Here is an 8180-nt window from a genome sequence, read left to right as displayed (position 1 = left end):
TAGCCCATGTATATACAACCACCAAAACTAGATAACTTAAGATTGATGAAGCTAAAAAATGCATGCTGAAAGGGACCAGATAAAGATCTCTCCAGAGAAATACATCCAGAGCATGTCCAATACAGAGGTAAATGCTAGCAGCAAACCACTGAACTGACAACAGGACCCCCTTGGGGGAAATTAGAGGAAGGATTGAAAGAGTTGAAGAAGCTTGTAACCTCATAAGAACAACAATGCCAACCAACCAGAGTTTCCAGGGACTAAACCACTAGCGAAAGACTATATATGGACTGACCCAGGGCTCCAACTGCATTTGTAGCAGAGAATAGCCTTGCTGGGGCACCAGTGGAAGGGGAAGCCCTTGGTCCTGCCAAGGTTGGACCCCCAGTGCAGGGAAATTGGGGGGCAGTAAGGAGAATGGATGGGGGAACCCCAATATGGGGGAGAGGCTGGGAGCTTATGGACAGGAAACCGGGAAAAGGAATAACATTTGAAATGTAAGTAAAGAAATGTATCTAATTTAAAAAAAGAAAAAAGAAAGAAAGAAAAGGTAAGGGGGAAAGGTCAAGTTACATATACAGGTAAACCTATCAGAATTATACCAGACTTCTCAACAGAGACTCTAGAAGCCAGAAGATCCTGGGCAGATGTCATAAAGACCCTAAGAGAACACAAATGTTGACACAGGCTACTATGCCCAACAAAACTCTCAGTTGCCATAGATGGAAAAACCAAGATATTCCATGACAAAACCAAATTTAAACAATATCTTTCCTGAAATCCAGCCCTACAGAGGATAATACATGGAAAATTCCAATACAGTGAGGGAAACTACACCCAAGAAAAACTAATCTCACATCAAACTCAAAAGAAGAGAACCACACAAGAATAATTCCACCTCTATCAACAAAAATAAAAGGAAGCAACAATCATTAGTCTTTAATATCTCTCAACAACAGTGAAATGAATTCCCCAATAAAAACACATGGACAAACAGACAGGATATGTAATCAGGACCCAGGATTTTGCTGCATGTAGGAAACACACCTCAGTGACAAAGACACACATTACCTCAGATTAAAAGGCTGGAAAACAGTTTTCCAAGAAAATGATCCCAAGAAACAAGCTGAAGTAGCCATTCTAATATCAACCAAAAGTTATCAGAAAAGCTGAGGAAGGACAGTTCCTACTCATCAAAGGAAAATTCTACCAAGTCAAACTCTCAATTCTGAACATCTATGCCTCAAATGCAAAAGCACTCACATTTGTAAAAGAAACATTACTATACCCCAAAGCACACATTGAACCTCACACAGTAATAGTGGGAGACTTCAGCACCCCACTCTCACCAATAAACAGATCATGGAAACAGAAACTAAACACAGACACAATAAAGACAGAGTTATGTCCCAAATGGATTTAACAGATATCTATACAATATTTCAAACTAAAACAAAAGCATATACCTTCTTCTCTGTACATCGTGGTACCTTCTCCAAAATTGAGTATATAATTGGACACAAAACTAGCCTCAACAGATACAAGAAAATTGAAATAAGGCTATGCATCCAATCAGATCACCACGGCAGACTAAGGCCGGTCTTCAATAACAACAGAAACAGAAAACCCACAAACACATGGAAGCCGAACAACAGTCTACTCAATGATAACATGATCATGGAAGAATTAAGGACTCTTTAGAATTTAGTGAAAATGAAAGCAGAACATACCAAACCTTATGCGATACAATTAAAGTGGTGCTAGGAGGAAAACTTATAACTTTGAGTGCCTCCATAAAGAAACTGGAGAGGTCATACACTAGCAGCTTAACACCACATCTGAAAGCTCTAGAACAAAAAGAAGCAAGTATACCCAAGAGAAGTAGATGTCAGGAAATAATCAAACGCAGGGCTGAAATCAGCCAAGTAGAAAGAAAGAGAACCATACAAAGAATCAACACAACCAGGAGCTGGTTCTTTGAGAAAATCCACAAGACAGATAAACCCTTAGCCAGACTAACCAGAAGGCACAGAAACAGTATCTAAATTAACAAAATTAGAAATGAAAAGGGAAACATAACATGAAAAATGAGGAAATTCAGAAAATCATTAGATCCTATTAAAAAAGACTACACTCAAAACAACTATAATATCTAGATAAAACGGATGATTTTCTAAACAGATACCAGGTACCAAAGTTAAGTCAGATCAGATAAACCATCTAAACAGTTTCATAACCCCTAAGCTCTTATTAAAAGACTCCCAATTTAAGCAAACAAACAAACAAACAAACAAACAAACAAAAAAGGCCAGGACCAGGTGGTTTTACTGCAGAGTTCTATCAGTCCTTCAATGAGACCCAATACCAATAGTCTTCAAACTATTTCACAAAATAGAAACAGAAGGAACACTATCTAATTGGTTCTATGAAACCACAATTAAGCTGATACCTAAACCACACAAAGACTCAAGAGAGAAAAAGAACTTCAGACCAATTTCCTTTATGAATATCGATGCAAAAATACACAGTAAAATTCTGGCAAACCAAATGCGAGAACACATCAAAATGATCATTCACCGTGATCAAGTAGGCTTCAGGGATGCGGGATTGGTTCAATATAAGGAAATCCATCAATGTAATCCACTATATAAACAAACTCAAAGTAAAACACCACATGATCATTTCCTTAGATGTTGAAAAGAGGAGGGGCAGCATCAGATGTGGGAGGGGACGGAAGAGAGGTACAGAGGGTTAGGAAATTGAACAGAGGTGTGCAGCAATGGGAGATGGGGAACCAGGGGGTAGCCAGTAGAAAATCCCAGGTGTCATGAAAGCAAGAGACTCTCGGGACACATTGGGGATGACATCAGCTAAAATACCTAACAAATGGGAGAGAGAACCTGAAGAGACCACATCCAGAGGTTAGGCACAGCCAATGGTTGAGGGATGAGGCCACCCACCTACCCCAAAAATATTAACATAGAATTCCTCCTGTCTAAAGGAAATGTAGGGACAAAGAATGGAGCAAAGACTGAAGGAAAAGCCATCCAGAGTCTGCCCCCACCTAGGGATCTATCCCATCTGCAGACACCAAACTGCCCTAGCAATTTGACACTATTGTTGATGCCAAGAAGGGCTTGCTGAAAGGAGCCTGATATAGCTTTCCTGAGAGGCTCTGCTAGAGCCTGACTAATACAGATGGAGGTGCTCGAAGACAACTATTGGACTGATCATGGGGACCCTAATAGAGGAGTTAGAGGAAGGACTGCAGGAGCTAAACAGATCTGCAACCCCATCAGAAGAACAATATCAACCAACCAGACCTCCCCCCTCAAGAGCTCCCTGGGACTAAACCACCAACCAAAGAGTACACACGGAAGTACCCATGGCTCTAGCTGCATATGTAGCAGAAGTTTGCTGCATCTGGCACCGATGGGAAGAGAGGCCTTTGGTCCTGTGGAGGCTCAATGCTCCAGGACAGGAAATTGCTAGGGCAGTGAGGTGGGATTGGGTGGGTAGGGAAGCACCCCCATAGATACAGGGTGGAGGAGAGGTGGAATAGGGGGTTTGCAGAGGGTAAACTGGGAAGGTGGATAACATTTGAAATGTAAATAAATTAAATAACCAATGTGTGTGTGTGTGTGTGTGTGAGAGAGAGAGAGAGAGAGAGAGAGAGAGAGAGAGAGAGAAAGAGAGGGAGAGAGAGAGAGAGAGAGAGAGGTCCTATAATGAGATAACAATGCACAATTAGGCCTTGCATAATACTAAATAAAAAGCCTAGTACTAGGAAAGGGTTAACTATTTCTGAATTGTTGGTCAATAGGGTTCCATAGAACCCCACCCCCTAAACATTCAGAGTATTGACAATACTGTTAGTTACTCTCCAGAACTTGTCAATAAGACCTATTCTTGAACATATCATATACTTGAGTCATACTGTTGATGGTGTACACGAATAACCAGATTCATTGTAGCATTTTCTCTGTATACAGTTGAAATTCTCACCAATCGGGGAAAAAAAAATCAAGAACTAAAAACCCCCTAAAAACTCAGTGGTTAAGAGTACAAGCTATTCTTCCAGGGGACCCAGGTGCCATTTCCAGCTTGCATGTGGTGGCTCATAACCATCTGTAACAACAGTTACTGGTGATGTGACATCATCTACTGATCTCCGAGGGTATCAGGCACCAGTGATGTGCACAGACATACATACAGACAAAACACACATATACATAAAGAACAGAGAATGTTTAAAAGAAACCTAGAACAACAGATTGCCCTAACAAAGAAACTATATTAACTGATGTTGTAAAATAAAGCTTACAACGACATTCATGGCTTTTTTCCCCCCAAATTTGATCTTTTCTTTAGTTTCAAAGATAACCAGTTAGTTTCCACAAGATAGTCATGCAATGTTCCCCTACTCTAAATTGACAGAAATTTTTGTGACAAGGTCTATCTCAGACAACCAGCTTTTGTGATGTTGTCAAAACAGGGCTATTGGCCAAATGAAGCAATGACTCTGGCATAAATGCTATAATACATGCTAGAAGCGTGTAGTCATACTACTATTACATAGGAAAGGCTTAGAGCACCCCCATGTGGTCAGTATGGATTAAGACAAAGCCAAGAATTCTCACTCTGCAAAAGTGGCTCGTGCTTCCTTACTTCCTCTTTATTCCAAATGGCAGCTATGTCTGGCGTTTTTCAAGACCATTCACCACTGAATCTCACACTCATATAGGTTAATCCTCTCTCCTCAATGGTAATAAAAGATAAAATTCCAAAGACACCATTTTTTAAAAAGAAAAACAACCAAGCAATCTTCAATAACAGCGTTTCTAAAATGAATGAATAAGTTACGCTTATGGTTTCATACATTATCTCTGTCAGATAGCAGAGTTTATGAGGATAGACATAGACTCAATGGCACACAATATAACCAGTACAGTAAGGATTGTGGGAGGGGGTAGGTGGGATGGGGGGCAGTAAGGTGAAACAATAGCCCTACAGTGTGACTGAACAACTTGTAAACAAGAGCAAAATCGTAGTAAGACATATATACAGGACTGGCTATTAAGTAATAGAAACTAAGAAGTAAAGAGGACACTAGCACTGGGGTGACTGCCAGCACAGCTGCCCTGAGTGAAAAAGTACTCTGATCTCTCCAGCTTTATTAAGTCCCATGTGGTACTGGTCAGGAAAGCTGTTGGTCTCCGCAGCCTCAATGTCCTTGACTTTCTGACATGTGGGAAGAATGGAGTTGTGAATATTTTCCCAGTAGTTCTCTGGGACCCCTGTACTCCCTCACAACTTCCACTCCTGCAGGTAACAGGTGCGTGAATGGTGTCACTGCCTCTATAGTTCCACTATTTTCTTCTGCTGTTTCTTCTGTTTACTTCTTATTGTACAATATACATTGAGAACCAATGTTGGAAGGTGAGAATGGGAAACTCTAGAATGACAAGGTACTGGGGAATTTTCTATGGATGTACTTTAAAAATAACAACTTTCAGCAAACTCTATGAACTGTGTCCAGAGTTAGAGAAATACACATAGAAACAACATTGAAATTTGATCTTACCCCAGTCAGAATGGCAAAGATCAGTGAAACAACCACCAACAAATACTGACAATGATGAGGAGAGAGAGAACCCTCCTTCTGGTGGGATGCCAAACCAGTGATGCCATTATGGAAATCACTGTACAGAATTCTCAAAAAGCTAAAAATAAACAGTATAATCTTCCTTGCCATATGCCCCAAAGTCTCAGCATTTACTCCACAGATCCTTGCTCAACTGTTCATTTCTGCTCTATTCACAAGAGCTTAGAAATGCAAGCAACCTAAATGTCCTTCCACTGATGAAAATGCATAAATATACACCATATATACATATAATATTAGTCAGCTGTAAGAAAAAATTAAATTATGAAATTTGCTGGTAAATGGATGGAACTAAAACCTATCATATTGAGCAAGGTAAACTGTAGGGTTATAAGGCCTGCCCTCTGCTCCACCATAGGGTTTGGCGTGGTGGACATGGGAGTTGACTCTACTTACCCCACAACATCGCCAGGCAGGTGTTGAGTTGTAGGAAAGCCCTGGGACACCACTCTGGGGGTGAGAAAGCACAGTCTGAGGTGTGGGACAGCTGGAGCTGGGCTTGGGGTCCCCAGGCCTGCAATGAGGCCAGGGGCTATCTGTTTCTCAGGCTCTTTAGAAGCCCAGGCGCTGCTGGATACTGCGAAAGAGCTGAGAACAAAGTGGGAGCCCACAGGCTGGATCCAGCCCAGGGCCGGCGGGGACAGGGTGGGGTAAGAGGGAACTCTGGTTGGTCCCACAGGGAGAGAGTTCTTGGCTTGATGGCTGCAGGCTTGGTAGGTGGCTTGGTTGGGAGTGCACAGAGGCCTTCTACAGGGGATTATTTGGCAGCGCCATAGGCGAAGGTCTTCTCCTTGGCTCCCCACAGCGGATTCCAATGAAAAGGGACAGTCCATGGTTTTGAGGCATTTATTTTCATAGTAGAAAGTGGATGAGTAAAATCATACCCCACTTCTCAGGGTGGGCCTGAGATTGAATATCTTTTGTAGGGAGGACTGTCTAGGAAGGAAAGCTTATTGGCTAAGCCCTCCAGGCCTTTAGGTACATTATTAAAATGAAGATCTGTCTTGAGCCTATATGACCACAGGTCACATCTTCTACATGTGGAGGAGGTCCTTGGGGTGTTGCCCTTATGTGACTGATGGCCATAAATCCATGGGGGCTGGTGCTAATGTGAGGGTCTAGGTATCTGGGAACAGGCAAAACTCCTACCATCCCTTCAGGTTGTCCAGGGTTTCTAGCCTTAGCTCAACCAGGGACCAGGCTGCCTTTCATGGTTCCACAGTAAACCAGACCCAGGAAGACAAATATCACATGTTCCCTCTCATCAGAGGCTCTAAGCTTCAAACCTTCAGAAATGAGTACCTGTCCTAGACTAACCAGAGAAAACAGTAACGTAAAATGGGACCATTGTCTGAGTAGGGGATAAGGGAGCAATGGCATAATATAAACTGATCTGATAGGGAAACAGGAAAGCAGAAGGTTAATTAGGGAGTGGGAGATAAATACAGGAGAAAGGAATATAAAATAGCAGTAAGGATGTCTGAAAAGGTCATAAGCAATCACACTGTTATCTAACTGCTTAAAAAGTAAACCCTATAATACACATTAAGTCCCCATATGATTATTCGTACATAGTTTAAATGAAATTTTCTCATCTAGGCTAACAATGCTTCCTTCAAGAGCCAAAGACTCCCTAACTATAATCCTAATGCCAGACATGAGACTCCTTTTCTGATTTGTTGGTAAGAGTTGTTTGAGACACTCTCAAAACATTACAGATTATTGCTATTGCCTTTAATTGCCTTCAGAAGAAGGCAAGTCCCTATTGCTGAAGATACCATACACAGACACAGAACCCAGAGGCCCTGAGCTAGAACTCCCTGAGGAGTAGCTTTCAAGGTATCAGAGGTGCTATGCAAAGTTCCTAAAATGGTAAACAAATAACAGCCCTTCCCGCTGTGATGCCTATGACCAACAATGACCAGAGTGGCACAGGGTCAGAAGTGGCACTAATACCTTGATGGTAACCACAAACTCTCCAATTGGATTTAAGATCTTCTTAAACAAGAAGGAAATCATGCTTGATACTGGACACCTAAGTCATGGATCTTGGAGGAGAACCTACAACCACTTTAGTAAAGCAGCACAACCCCCAAATACGTGAAAAACATCTGTCCTTATACCGTCAGATAAGTGTAGTTCTCACATTTGTTCAAAGAAGCAACCAATCAAACATCAGACTTGTGGAACACATTCCCAGTGGGAACATCCATAAAATAACTCCTGCACCTAAAGCTTGGGAACATTGTGAAAGAGAAGGACTGCACAATTGTAATAAAGAGGAAAACAGAGCTTACTATGATATTGTGTCTCCAAGGAATGTTAAGATGCTTCAACAAGAGTCTCACGAACATAACTGCACATAGCTGAACAAGGACAGTAATAATAAATACCCAAATCCAGGCAGGGAAAGGCCCGTGAGGCCTCAACCATACACAAAGAACTACAGGCAAGCAAATAATGCTGAGAGCTGGAGAAATAGTTTTCCTCCAAGGAAAAGCAGATTAATTGGTTA

The sequence above is a fragment of the Rattus rattus genome, chromosome 14 (assembly GCF_011064425.1).
Source record: "Rattus rattus isolate New Zealand chromosome 14, Rrattus_CSIRO_v1, whole genome shotgun sequence".
Classification (NCBI taxonomy): Eukaryota; Metazoa; Chordata; class Mammalia; order Rodentia; family Muridae; genus Rattus; species Rattus rattus.
Note: the sequence above shows the minus strand (reverse complement) of the source record.